Consider the following 15,456-nt stretch of genomic DNA (forward strand, 5'->3'; position numbering starts at 1 on the left):
ATCAGCAGTCTCAGAAGCATAGGCAGTCTGAGAGGCATCAGCATTCTCAGAGTCATCGGCAGTCTGAGAGGCATCAGCAGTTTCGGAGTCATCGGCAGTCTGAGAGGCTTTAGCAGCCTCGGAGTCATCGGCAGTCTGAGAGGCATCAGCAGCCTCGGAGTCATCGGCAGTCTGAGAGGCATCAGCAGTCTCAGAAGCATCGGCGGTCTCAGAAGCATCAGCGGTCTCAAAAGCATCAGTGGTCTCAGAAGCATAGGCAGTCTCAGAAGCATCAGGGATCTCAGAAGCATAGACAGTCTGAAAAGCATCAGCAGTCTCAGAAGCATCAGCTGTCTCAGAAGCATCGGCAGTCTCAGAAGCATCAGTGGTCTCAGAAGCATAGGCAGTCTGAAAGGCATCAGCAGTCTCGGAGTCATCGGCAGTCTGAGAGGCATGAGCATTCTCGGAGTCATCGGCAGTCTGAAAGGCATCAGCAGTCTCAGAGTCATCGGCAGTCTGAGAGGCATCAGCAGTCTCAGAAGCAGCGTCAGTCTCTGAAGCATCAGCAGTCTCAGAAGCATCGTCAGTCTCAGAAGCATCAGCTGTCTCAGAAGCATCGGCAGTCTCAGAAGCATAGGCAGTCTCAGAAGCAGCGGCAGTCTCAGAAGCAGCGTCAGTCTCTGAAACATCAGCAGTCTCAGAAGCATCGGCAGTCTCAGAAGCATCAGCTGTCTCAGAAGCATCGGCAGTATCAGAAGCATCAGTTGTCTCAGAAGCATCAGCAGCCTGAGAGGCTTCAGCAGTCTCAGTCTCAGAAGCATCAGCTGTCTCAGAAGCATAGGCAGTCTCAGAAGCAGCGGCAGTCTCAGAAGCAGCGTCAGTCTCTGAAGCATCAGCAGTCTCAAAAGCATCGGCAGTCTCAGAAACATCGGCTGTCTCAGAAGCATAGGCAGTCTTAGAAGCAGCCACACTCACAAAAACATACACACTCACAAAAGAACCTCAATCCCCTAAACAACAACAATCCCAAAAAGCATCGGCAGTCTCAGAAGCATCGGCAGTCTCAGAAGCATCGGCAGTCTCAGAAGCATAGGCAGTCTCAGAAGCAGCGGCAGTCTCAGAAGCATAGCCAGTCTCAGAAGTCAAGTCAAGTCATCTTTATTTATATAGCGCTTTAAACAAAAAAGATTGCGTCAAAGCAACTGAACAACATTAATTAGGAAAACAGTGTGTCAATAATGCAAAATGACAGTTAAAGGCAGTTCCTCACTGAATTCAGTGATGTCATCATGCAGCTCAGTTCAGGTTAAATAGTATCTGTGCAATAATTTGCAATCAAGTCAACGATTATCGACTGTAAATGAAGTGTCCCCAAATAAAGCAAGCCAGAGGCGACAGCGGCAAGGAACCAAAAACTCCACAGTGACAGAATGGAGAAAAAAAAACCTTTGGAGAAACCAGGCCTCAGTTGGGGAGGCCAGTTCCTCCTCTGGCACAGACGAAAACAGCAGTTCAATTCCAGGCTGCAGCAAAGTCAGATTGTGCAGAAAGATATCATCTGTTTCCTGTGGTCTGGTCCCGGAGGTCGTATGAGACAAGGTCTTTACAGGGGATCGTCTCTGGGGCTCTAGTTGTCCTGGTCTCCGCTGTCTTTCAGGGCTGTAGAGGTCCTTTCTAGGTGCTGGATCCACCATCTGGGCTGGATACATACTGGATCCGGGTGACTGCAGTGACCCTCTGACTTGGATACAGACTGGATCTGGGTGGCTACGGTGACCTCGGAATAAGAGAGAAACAGACTAATATGAGCGTAGATGCCATTCTTCTAACGATGTAGCAAGTACATCGGGTGTTATGGGAAGTGTTCCCGGTTCCGGTTTACCGAATTAATGTAGCCAAAAAATCCTTTAACGGATTTGGATATTAGAAGTGTATTAGTATGTTATGTGTGTAAGCCAGGTTAAAGAGATGGAGCTTAATCTAGATTTAAACTGCAAGAGTGTGTCTGCCTTCCCGAAACAATGTTAGGGTAGGTTTATTCCAGAGTTTGGGCGCTCTAAATATGAGAAGGATCTGACCTGCCCGCAGTTGACTTGATATTTGCTAGGTATTATCAAATTGCCAGAGTTTTTGAGAACAGAGCGGACGTGGAGGACGATAATGTAACAAGAGCTCGTTCAAATACTGAGGTGCTAATACCATTCAGGGCTTATAAGTAATAAGCAAGATTTTAAAATCTATGCGATGTTTGATAGGGAGCCAGTGCAGTGTTGACAGGACTGGGCTAATATGATCTCCCCACTTCCTGGTTATAGTAAGAACTCTAGCTGCTGCATTTGGGACTAACTGGAGTTTGTTTACTAAGCGTGCAGAACAACCACCCAATAGAGCATTACAATAGTCTAACCTGAGGTCATAAACGCATGGATATACATTTTCTGCATTTGACATTGAGAGCATAGGCCGTAATTTAGATATATTTTCGAGATGGAAAAATTGCAGTTTTACAAAAATGCTAGAAACTTGGCTTTCTAAGGAAAGGTTGCTATCAAATAGCACACCTAGGTTCCTAACTGATGACGAAGAAGAACAACCGAGCAGCCATCAAGGCTTAGACAGCGTTCTAGGTCATTACATGCAGAGCTTTTTGGCCCTATAATTAACACCTCTGTTTTTTCAGAATTTAGCAGTAAGAAGATGTTACTCGTCATCCAGTTTTTTATATCGACTACTGCATTCCGTTAGTTTTTCAAATTGGTATGTTTCGCCGGGCCGCGAAGAAATATAGAGCTGAGTATCATCAGCATAACAAAGAAAGCTAACACCGTGTTTCCTGATGATATCTCCCAAGGGTAACATGTAAAGCGTGAAGAGTAACGGCCCTAGTACTGAGCCTTGCGGTACTCCATACTGCACTTGTGAACAATATGATACCTTCTCATTCACTGCTACGAATTGATGGCGGTCATATAAGTACGACTTAAACCATGCTAATGCACTTCCATTAATGCCAACAAAGTGTTCTTATCTATGCAAAAGAATAGTGTGGTCAATAGTGTCAAACGCAGTAAGATCCAATAGCACTAATAGAGAGATACAACCACGATCAGATGATAAGAGCAGCAGGTCATTTTGTAACTCTAAAGAGAGCAGTCTCAGTACTATGATACGGTGCTAAATCCTGACTGGAAAATCCTCACAGATGCCATTTTCTCTAAGAAGGAATATAAATTGCGAGGATACTACTTTTCTAGTATCTTGGAAAGAAAAGGGAGATTCGAGATCGGTCTATAAATAACTAGTTCTTTGGGGTCAAGTTGTGGTTTTTTGATGAGAAGGCTTAATAACAGCCAGTTTGAAGGTTTTGGGGACATACCCTAATAACAATGAGAAATTAATAATAGTCAGAAGAGGATCTATGACTTCTGGAAGCACCTGTTTTAGGAGCTTAGATGGAATAGGGTCTAACATACATGTTGTTGGTTTAGATGATTAACAAGTTTATACAGTTCTTCCTGTCCTATAGCAAAGAATGAGTGGAATTGTTCCTCAGGGGATCTATAGTGCACTGACACATCTGATGTGATACTGTAGATAATGGCTGCATGGTTATAATATTATCTCTAATAGTATCGACTTTAGAAGTAAAGTAGTTCATAAAGTCGTTACTGCTGTGATGTTGAGAAATGTCAACACTTGTTGATGCTTTATTTTTCGTTAATTTAGCCACTGTATTGAATAAATACCTGGAGTTATGTTTGTTTTCCTTCTAAAGAGACGAAAAGTAATCAGATTTAGCAGTTTTTAATGCTTTTCTGTAAGATAGGTTACTTTCCCTCCAAGCAATACGACAATACCTCTAGTTTTGGTTTCCTCCAGCTGCGCTCCATTTTCCGGGCTGCTCTCTTTAGGGTGCGAGTGTGGCTCATTACACCACGGTGTCCAGACTGTTTTCCTTAACCTTCCTTAAGCGTAAAGGAGCAACTGTATTTAAAATACTAGAAAAGAGAGAGTCCATAGTTTCTATTACATCATCAAGTTGTTCTGAGGTTTTGGATATGCTTAGGAATTGGGATACATCAGGAAGATTACTTACAAAGCAGTCTTTTGTGGTAGAAGTGATGGTTCTACCATACTTGTAACAAGAAGTAAAATTTACAAAAATAAACAAAACTAAATAATGATCTGAGATATCATCGCTTGGCTGCATAATTTCAACACCATCAACATCAATTCCATGTGACAGTATTAAATCTAGAGTATGATTTCAACAATGAGTAGGTCCTGAGATGTGTTGTCTAACCCCAGAAGCAGCATCAGTCTCTGAATCATCAGCAGTCTCAGAAGCATCAGCTGTCTCAGAAGCATCGGCAATCTCAGAAGCATCAGTTGTCTCAGAAGCATCAGCAGCCTGAGAGGTATCAGCAGTCTCAGAAGCATCAGCAGTCTCAGAAGCATCAGTTGTCTCAGAAGCATCAGCAGCCTGAGAGGCATCAGCAGTTTTAGAAGCATCGGCAGTCTCAGAAGCATAGGCAGTCTCAGAAGCAGCGGCAGTCTCAGAAGCAGCGGCAGTCTCTGAAGCAGCGTCAGTCTCTGAAGCATCTGCAGTCTCAGAAGCATCGGCAGTCTCAGAAGCATCAGCTGTGTCAGAAGCATCGGCAGTCTCAGAAGCAGCGGCAGTCTCAGAAGTATAGGCAGTCTCAGAAGCAGCGTCAGTCTCTGAAGCATCAGCAGTCTCAGAAGCATCGGCAGTCTCAGAAGCATTAGTTGTCTCAGAGGCATCAGCAGCCTGAGAGGCATCAGCAGTCTCAGTCTCAGAAGCATCGACAGTCTCAGAAGCATAGGCAGTCTCAGAAGCAGCGGCAGTCTCAGAAGCATAGGCAGTCTCAGAAGCAGCGTCAGTTTCTGAAGCATCAGCAGTCTCAGAAGCATCAGCTGTCTCAAAAGCATCAGCTGTCTCAGAAGCATCGGCAGTCTCAGAAGCATCAGTTGTCTCAGAAGCATCAGCAGCCTGAGAGGCATCAGCAGTCTCAGAAGCATCGGCAGTCTCAGAAGCATCAGTTGTCTCAGAATCATCGGCAGTCTCAGAAACATAGGCAGTCTCAGAAGCAGCAGCAGTCTCAGTCTCAAAAGCATCAGTTGTCTCAGAAGCATCACCTGTCTCAGAAGCATCAGCAGTCTCAGAGGCATCAGCAGTCTGAAAGGCATCGGCAATCTGAAAGTCATCAGCAGTCTGAGAGGCGTCAGCAGTCTCAGAGTCATTGGCAGTCTCAGAAGCATAGGCAGTCTCAGAAGTAGCCTCAGTCTCTGAAGCAACAGCTGTCTCAGTAGCATCGGCAGTCTCAGAAGCATCAGTTGTCTCAGAAGCATCAGCTGTTTCAGAAGCATCAGCAGTCTCAGAGGCATCAGCAGTCTGAAAGGCATCGGCAATCTGAGAGTCATCGGCAATCTGAAAGTCATCAGCAGTCTGAGAGGCATCAGCAGTCTCGGAGTCATTAGCAGTCTCAGAGGCATCAGCGGTCTCAGAAGCATCAACAGTCTCAAAAGCATCAGCTGTCTCAGAAGCATCGGCAGTCTCAGAAGCATCAGCTGTCTCAGAAGCATTGGCAATCTGAGAGTCATCAGCAGTTTGAGAGGCATCAGCTGTCTCAGAATCATCGGTAGTCTAAGAAACACTGGCGGTCTGAGAGGCATCAGTGGTCCCAGAGGCATCTGTAGTCTCAGAGGCATCAGTAGTCTCAGAGGCAGTGTCAATCTGAAAGACATTGTCGGTCTGAGAGGCAACGTCAGTCTCAGATACTGTGGCAAAAAAGAAGAGGGCATACAGTATTATACTTTTAAATCAACTTCATTCTTATCTTTATAATGGTTACTGGGATTGAAAATATTTTTTCTTTTACATTTTGAATGTGCATTGTTTTGATTGTAACTGATATTTTCCCCAATATTTTTTCAACAATTTTTTTCTATTAAGTTTATCAATTATAATAAAGTTTTTAGTGCATGTTCAAGTTATTGTTCACTCTGTTATGATGACTACTGTGCATTCAAATAAAAGCTGGAAAATTTTAAATCCAGTTTTCAATCTGATATGGTCAACCTCAAGATGTCCACTCTGGTATGGATAACTATGAAATAAGAAAAGTATAATTGCTTTCGTTTTTTTAGGCCACTTTGAATAAAATAGTGCAAATTCGTAAATGTAAAATCAGAAGTCAGAGTGGACAATGAGAGAAAATACATGGTGGTAATGAACATTAATTTACATTAACGTTGAAGAAGTAGTGATAATTGTTAAGAATTTCTTTAAAAATGATTTTATATTATCATAATAAATAAATAAATAAATATAGTTCTGTGACAATGAAAATTTATTGGACTACCAGTAACAAATTAATTTAAAAAGTAAAAAATGTCTTTTATACATTTGTATCTGAAAACACAATTTATATATAATAATCAGATAAGATTTTATATGGTCAAAGGGGCCAGAGTTAGTAAGATAATGTACATAATGCCCAAACTTTAACATCTTAAATCTTTCAAAATGTTTTTTTTTTTTGTTTTGGCTTTAACAGGGTGGACATTTTTGGTCTTCCAACACGGATTTCATAAATTTTGTTTAAATTTTTTTTTACATTTATTTGAGTTTGACCAAAGCAATTTTTCAATTGTTTTGCTTCCTATCAAGATTACAAAAAAAGGTTTGATTTTCTACATTTCATGATAGCCAGAAGGCCATGAACCCCAGCAATGGCCTTACCTTGATTGTTCTCCTCCAAATTCATTGTTTTAGGTGAATCTTTCTTCACCCTGGTGGAGTACCACCACAACAGCAGCAGACTAGTGGTGATCAGCATGATTTGGTATTTGCTGAGAGCCAGATGGAGTCTTCAAGACGGGCTTGTAGACAATTTTGCAGGTTGTGTGTGTCAGACTATTGAGTCAAATGAACAGTATTTGCTATCAAGCAGGCTGAATGTTGCTGACAAGCAGAGCGAATCTTGCAGTCATTCAACTGAGCAGACTGGGTTTTGCAGACAGCGAATTACACAGACTCTGAACATTCTAATGTTCTAATTATGATGTCACGCTTGACCGCTTCCACACTCAGAAAAAAAGATACAAAAGTTGTCACTGGAATGGAACTTTTTCAAAAGATGCACCTTTGTTAGTGAAGGCTGCTTATTGGTAGTACGTACTAGTACCTGTTAGTTCCTGAAGTGTACATATTAGTACTGAAAGTGTACACACAAAAAAAATAAAAAATCACATCTTAAAAAAAAACACCCCAAAAGAAAAATCTTTTACACCTTTTTTCAGCACCAAAAAACAAAAAAAAAAAACAAGTGGTGCTGATATAAATGGACTTCTAGCTCATGTAGTCCTCTGTTTCTCTGATAGTCAGTCTGATCTCTTTTATAATCTGCCCTCTCTTAATGCTAGTCTTGTCTGGTTTTAAAACAGTATTCAAACCAACACATCTGCATATTAAAGCATCATACATCTCTGACAGTCTCTTAAAATGCCTGATTTAGAGTTTTATGTTTGCATATGAAGGGAGATGATGATGTGTATTCATTCATTTTACAGAGATTTAAAAAATGTGTAAAAATGGGAAGTGAAACCAAAATCTTACAGATTCCTGTCACATCCTTCGAGTGATTTAAACAGAATGGTTAAAGTTGGTCTTTATTTCATGACATTTTTATATTATATGGAATACGGTATTAATCAAATTTTCTCGGATATATAGGATATTGGAACATATCAAAATTAAATGAAAATATTCGATTGCTGTATTAAATTTAGACCTGCTCACATTACATTGTATTTTATTTTTCACGATTCTGTTGAGTTTAGGAATGTAGTGGCCAATCAGAGGCGGTCAGATTAGTAATCGCCTTGCGAATTCCCTCATCATAAGCAACAAAGTGCAGATGTACGTACGATAAAAGTAAGAGATTCATCACTTATTATAAGAGTTGAGTGCTTAAACACTGACTGTGCTCATTTACAGTGTTCTTTCACTGCATAATTCAGTCAAATAAAATGCATTTAGAATGATCGCAAAATTCAAGATTTGGGGATTAGAAAATGTGTGGGTGTTATATATATATAGATATATATATATTATATATCATCACATATATGTGGAGAACACTCAGAAATGTCATCCGGGGCAAAACAAGACTTTGCAATGAGTGGAGGAGACTGATGTACTCAAAAATGACAGCAGGAGAAAAACAAAACTAAACAAAAACTCTTGTGTGTGGTGCTCAAATAGTGCTCCAGTAGAAAAATGAAGAGATTCACTAGATTCCACCTACTAGTCTTGAGACAGCAGGAAGTTTCAGCGCACACAGAGAGGCCAGACTGAATGTCAAGCATCGTACGTGCGGGAAGTTGCCTACTTGAGCAGCAACCACCGTATTTGCAGCGTTGCCTTAATGAACACAATGTTTGAGAGCTGCCAGTCTTGTACAGTAAGCCAAATGTTCTCCTGTGTGGCTTTCATAAAAGTCTCTCAGCATGTGTTTCAGCTGCCAGTTTTCACAAATGTATGCTTGGTGTAATAAAGCATTGCATGCAAATGTGTGGGAAAAATTGTGCAAAACTACTAGTATAAGTTTGAATTTTTTTATGATTAGGCAGTATATACCTATTAAAGCAACCAAGTTGAGTATGCAATTATTTTTCTAAACGCATTCTGCATGAAAACATTGCAGTTTTGTCTTAGTAGTTCCTAATATTTTTAACACATGATTGGGGAAGAAATTAAACTCTGTTTATCGTCTATTCTATTATTTGTGTGTTATTTTCTATGCATGTTAGTGATTTTAGAGAGCAGCGTGTAAACGGGACTTTTATTTTGGTTTTGTGGTGTGATGTAATACTCCTGCGCTCCTGCATCTGTTGTGATTCGGATGAAGACAGGTTTGTGTTTTTAAGCATTTAAAGAGTCCAGTCTATCTTGTTGGTTCTACAATAACTAAAAAAATTTAGTTAGATGTTTTGCATCCATTCGAACAGCAAATGTGCGTCTCATTTCGCTCCATATATCGTGCATCAGTTGATCATAAAGATGCATTCAGTCACTGGTCAGAAGAGATAACGGAGAAACGGAGCTTTTCCAAACTTTTCTCAGTTGAACCAAATGATTCCGTGATTCGAATCAGCGCGCGCTCACGAGACCTGCTTCTCAAAATAGTGTAAATGCAGCGAGAACAACAAACGAGTGATGATGACAAATTTTACAATGTAACTATTATTAAATTATCTCATGAGAGTGTAATATAATGTAATCTGTAATCTGTAATCTCAATCAGTACTCATTTTGAATAACAAATGGCTAAAAATGAAGGGTCTGTTTAATTTGTTATTAATATGCAACAGTAGTTTGAGTGTTTTTAATGGCCATGAACTATCACTCTGACTGACTCCCTCACCAGTGTGCTGACTACTGAACTAGGGAGCTGATTGAGACGCACTCGGATTTAGTTTAGATTTATTTTTCTTTCTGTTAATTATTCTCATCTTAAACAGAACAAGTGTCCAAACTCACAGAAAAACAGTTAGATCATCTGAGATCCACGTGACAAACTATTATAAAGATGGAGTTTATTAAAGAGGAGAATGAAGACATGAAGATTGAAGAAACATTCAGAATCAAACATGAAGAAGATACTGAGGAACAAACAAAGATGATGTTTATTAAAGAGGAGAGTGAAGACATGAAGATTGAAGAAACATTCAGAGTCAAGCATGAAGATACTGAGGAACAAACAGGTTGGTTTTTACTCATTTGATATTTACTCTCATATATGATGAAGCTGCTGATTGCACAGCTATGACCACTTCAACCAGCGGTTCTGTGTATCACTGAGCAACAACCTTAGCTACATAAACAATCGATAATATAGCATCAGAATGGTTTCATTTATTATGTATTTCGAGAATTAACTGTTAGTTATTTATTTATTGAGATCAAGCCCTTCCCCGTTTAATAAACACTTCTCATGTGGAGATAATGTTGATGTGTGCACGCATCTGTGTGGAAGCCCTACAGTTTCCAAAGTGAGGAGGGAATATTACTGTAGTTATTATTTTTCTGTTTCAGGTATAATTCTCTATGTCCATCAGTTTACACTGTACTATAATATTGATAAGTGATTTATATACAACAATCAAAATATACTTTTCAATGTTAAATCTCCTCAGTTTTTTCAGTAAGCCTAGACGTTGATAAGCCTTTTTAAAAACATAGGGTGGCATCTTCAACTCCACGCCCAACTCTGTAAGAAACTGCAAAGGAAAAATGATCCCAAAAATGCAAATGATGTCCTTACAAATCCATAAAAAACCCATGAAAGATTTGTTATTTAAACCAAAATGCCTTTATATGTATTTTGGACAATGGGGGGCGCCATTATTTTGATGACATAAGATAAGGGTGTAAGCATAGCCTTAAAGGGGTCATATGATGCAATTATTCTTTATAAAAGTTAAGAGTCAACCACGCCCTCCCAAAATGCCTCATTTAAACACGCCCCCACATCTCTACGTCACTATGTGGGAAGATCTGCATAACGTCGCCCAGATGTTCACGCAAAGAAAGAATATGTAACTTTTATTCTCTCTGTTGCCACCGGCACCATGTTGTGGAGATGCTGTGTTTCATTGTGAAGGAGAAACTACTTTGTTTGGCCTTCCAAAAGAGGACACAACTAGAAATCAGTGGTTAAAGGGTTAGTTCACCCAAAAATGAAAATTAGCCCATAAATGACTCGCCCTCAAGTCATCCTAGGTGTATATGACTTACTTCTTTCAGACGAATCCAGTCGGAGTTATATTAAAAATTGTCTTTGATCTTTCAAGCTGTTTAATGAACTGCCAATCATGCATCGGGTGTTGTTAAATAAAAAAGCACCCATCCAATACCGGGGGGTTAACAAAAGCCCCCAAGTGTCTCACACAGCTCCGGGGGGTGAGCAAAGGCCTCCTGTAGCGAATTGATCCGTTTTTGAACACTGAAAACATAAAAAAATGTCCATATTCAAAACAGAATCACTTTTATGTAGCTTGCGCTCACTGTTGTACACAGAAGCAGTTCCTGGCGGATGACGTATGAGGTCAGCGTGGTGAGTTTCGTGAAAACCAACGTTTGTTAATAGGAGCAAAGGAAGCAAAGTTTCCTTACTTTAGCAAAGGAAAACCAGTCTCCTCTTGGTTTATATCGAAGTCCTCCGACATTCTTCTTTACAAATCCTCGTTTTGTACTTCTAATTTGTGACCAGTGTTTTGTTTTGATCTCTCTCCCGCTCTTCCACTTACACAACCAACAACCGCCGAGTGGCATTAAACAGCTTGAAAGATCAGTGAGCACTAGCTAGATTAAAGTGATTTATTGCATGCAACACCCGCTACAGAGTTTGGCATTTTTTTATATAAATGGGTGCTTTTATTTAACTTTTGGACTGATGCATCAAAACACTTGAAAACAATTTTAATATAACTCAGATTGGATTCGTCTAAAAGAAGAGAGTCATAGGATGACTTGAGGGTGAGTCATTTATAGACTAATTTTCATTTTTGGGTGAACTATCCATTTAAGGAGTTTATTGTGAAAACTGTTGAGAATGACACACTTGGCATTGCTTGAGGATCAGGCCATTATGGAAGCTTGTTTCCGCCAACAGGTAATTTTGAGGGGAAAAAAAAAAGTTCATTTAGAATACTCAACAATGTTAACAAATTCATGTACATATTAGGGTTGGGCCAATAGACGATAGACATTATGATGTTGAGATGACATCTTGACGTGTATACGCAACCCCTTAAGGAAATAAATACGAGACAAAGTAAATAGCAGTTCATGGAAATGGCCATGATTTCCCAGAATGCATTATTGTTGTTTTTACAGTATAGTACAGTTTTAATTGAAAACTGTAAGTTACTTTCACTTTTTACAATGCAAAGTTAACATTAATTTTTTTTTCCCACTGTAGACCTGGTCCCACTGAAAGAGGAGAGACAAGAACTGAATGAAATGGAAGAGAAGGATCAGTGTGTGAAACTTAGTAATTTTGTAACTGGAAAAAAAAACATAAAGACCGCAAAGACTTCCTCACGAAAAAGAGTCCAGAAGACCAAATCTAACACCTGCCCTCAGTGTGAAAGGAGTTTTATACATAAACAATCTCTTAAGGCCCACATGAGAATTCACACTGGAGAAAAGCCTTTCACCTGCCCTCAGTGTGAAAAGAGTTTCAATCACAAAGGGAACCTTATGAACCATATGAAAATCCACACTGGAGAGAAACCTTTCGCCTGCCAACAGTGTGGAAAGAGCTTCAGACAAAAAGGGAACCTTATGAACCATATGAGAATTCATACTGGAGAGAAACCTTTTGCCTGCCAACAGTGTGGAAGGACTTTTAGACAAAAATGGAACTTTATAAAACACACATGAGAATTCACACTGGAGAAAAAGCCATTCACATGTGATCAGTGTGGAAAGAGTTTCGCACATAAAGACACCTTAAATTCTCACATGAAAAATCACTCAGGAGAGAACAGCTATGTATGTCAGCAGTGTGGAAAGAGTTTGAGTTATAAAATAAGCTTTAAGACTCACATGAGAGTTCACACTGGAGAGAAGCCTTACGCATGCTCTCAGTGTGGAAAGAGTTTCGGATATAAACAATCCCTTGAGTCCCACATGAGAATTCACACTGGAGAGAAACCTTACGCATGTCAACAGTGTGGAAAGAGCTTCTCACGAAAAGGAGACCTTAAGCTTCACACGGTCGTTCACACTGGAGAGAAGCCGTTCACATGTGATCAGTGTGGAAAGAGTTTCGGACGTAAAGTAAACCTTAATCAACATGTGAAGATGCACTTCTGGAAAGATTTAGTTTTAGAGTTTTAGATGTTTTCAGTATGAAATAATTTTCACAAACAGGAAAAACATTATGCATCATGTTAGAACTAGAAAGAAGTGTGCCATCACTATCTACACTGAACAAAATTATAAACACAACACTTTTTTTTTGTCCTCATTTTTCATGAGCTAAACTCAAAGATCTAATACTTTTTCTATGTACACAAAAGGCCTATTTCTTTCAAATATTGTTCACAAATCTGTCTAAATCTGTGTTAGTGAGCACTTCTCCTTTGCAGTGATAATCCATCCACCTCACAGGTGTGGCATATCAAGATGCTGATTAGACAGCATGATTATTGCACAGGTGTGCCTTAGGCTGGCCACAATAAAAGGCCACTCTAAAATGTGCAGTTTTACTGTATTGGGGGGTCCATGGGGTCTGAAAACCAGTCAGTATCTGGTGTGACCACCATTTGCCTCATGCAGTGCAACACATCTCCTTCACATAGAGTTGATCAGGTTGTTGATTGTGGCCTGTGGAATGTTGGTCCACTCCTCTTCAATGGCTGTGTGAAGTTTCTGGATATCGGCAGGAACTGGAACACGCTGTCGTATACGACGATCCAGAGCATCCCAAACATTCTCAATGGGTGACATGTCCGGTGAGTACGTCTTCAGCTTCCAGGAATTGTACAGATCCTTGCAGCATGGGGCCACATGAGGTGATGGTCGTGGATGAATGGCACAACAATGGGCCTCAGGATCTCATCACAGTATCTCTGTGCACCTGTATTAGTTGTCCATAACATACACCTGCCCATACCATAACCCCACTGCCACCATGGGCCACTCGATCCACAACGTTGACATCAGCAAACCGCTCACCCACACGATGCCATACATGCTGTCTGCCATCCGCCCTGTACAGTGAAAACCAGGATTCAACTGTGAAGAGAACACCTCTCCAAAGTACCAAATGCCATTGAATGTGAGCATTTGCCCACTCAAGTCGGTTACGACGACGAACTGCAGTCAGATCGAGACCTTGATGAGGACAATGAACTTGCAGATGAGCTTCCCTGAAACAGTTTCTGTCAGTTTTTGCAGAAATTCTTTGGTTATGCAAACCGATTGTTGCAGCAGCTGTACGGGTGGCTGGTCCCAGATGATCTTGGAGGTGAAGATGCTGGATGTGGAGGTCCTGGGCTGGTGTGGTTACACGTGGTCTGCAGTTCTGAGGCCGGTTGGATGTACTGCCAAATTCTCTGAAACGCCTTTGGAGACAGCTTATGGTAGAGAAATGAACATTCAGTTCATGGGAAATGGCTCTGGTGGACATTCCTGCAGTCAGCATGCCAATTACACGCTCCCTCAAAACTTGCGACATCTGTGACATTGTGCTGTGTGATAAAACTGCACATTTTAGAGTGGTCTTTTATTATGGCCAGCCTAAGGCACACCTGTGCAATAATCATGCTGTCTAATCAGCATCTTGATATGCCACACCTGTGAGGTGGATGGATTATATCGGCAAAGGAGAAGTGCTCACTAACACAGATTTAGAAAGATTTCTGAACAATATTTGAGAGAAATAGGCCTTTTTTTGTACATAGAAAAAGTATTAGATCTTTGTTTTTGCCCCCATTTTTTATGAGCTGAACTAAAAAGTGTTGCGTTTATAATTTTGTTCAGTGTATGTTCACCCAAATGATAAATTAGTAATCTGAAAAACCATCATGTTAACACATCATCAGTCTGACTAAGCTTGATCCAAATGAAATTTCGATTGTATTACTAATAATTTGATCAGTACATATTTCCAAAGACAGTGTTGGTGTTATTTTAACATTCTATGTTTATAAAATAGCACTGCTGGTGTTATCTACATATTGGTGAGAGTGTTAAATCACTGTTAAAAATGTTGTTATTTTAAGTAACCCAAACTGGTGTAAATAACTGCAACTCCTCCATGTACTCCATGTCCATTGTCTTGTGTATGATGCAAAATAAACCCAAAAGCTTAAGATTATTTTAATCAGTTTGTAAGAAATTATTACAGGGGATCATATGACATTGCCAAAACAAGACAATTTTTTTCTGTATTTGGTGTAATGAAATGTGTTTGCGGTTTAAGTAAAAAAAAAACATTATTTTCCACATACTGTACGCATTAGCTGCTTTTTTTTTTATGAAAGCTTGCAGACTTGCCTTACAGTGGCTGTGCATATATATATATATATATATATATACACAGTACAGACCAAAAATTTGGAAACATTACTATTTTTTAATGTTTTTGAAAGAAGTTTCTTCTGCTCATCAAGCCTGCATTTATTTGATCAAAAAATACAGGAAAAAAATTGAATATTGTGATATATTATTACAATTTAAAATAATTGTTTTTAAATTTATTATCCTTTAAATTATCATTTATTTCTGTGAAGCAAAGCTGAATTTTTTAGGATCATTATCACATGATCCTTTAGAAATCATTCTAATATGATGATTCATTATCAAAGTTGGAAACAGTTCTGCTGCTTAATATTTTTTCAGAACATGTGATACTTTTTTAGGATACTTTGATGAATAAA

At 39.7% G+C, this 15,456-nt stretch overlaps 1 pseudogene; it reads left to right on the forward strand.

Moving 5' to 3' along the window:
• The first annotated feature begins 8,829 nt into the window (after nucleotides 1-8,829).
• LOC109083753 lies at nucleotides 8,830-13,101 on the forward strand (annotated as a pseudogene).
• The last annotated feature ends 2,355 nt before the right edge of the window (nucleotides 13,102-15,456 follow it).

The sequence above is a fragment of the Cyprinus carpio genome, chromosome B4 (assembly GCF_018340385.1).
Source record: "Cyprinus carpio isolate SPL01 chromosome B4, ASM1834038v1, whole genome shotgun sequence".
In the NCBI taxonomy this organism is placed as follows: domain Eukaryota; kingdom Metazoa; phylum Chordata; class Actinopteri; order Cypriniformes; family Cyprinidae; genus Cyprinus; species Cyprinus carpio.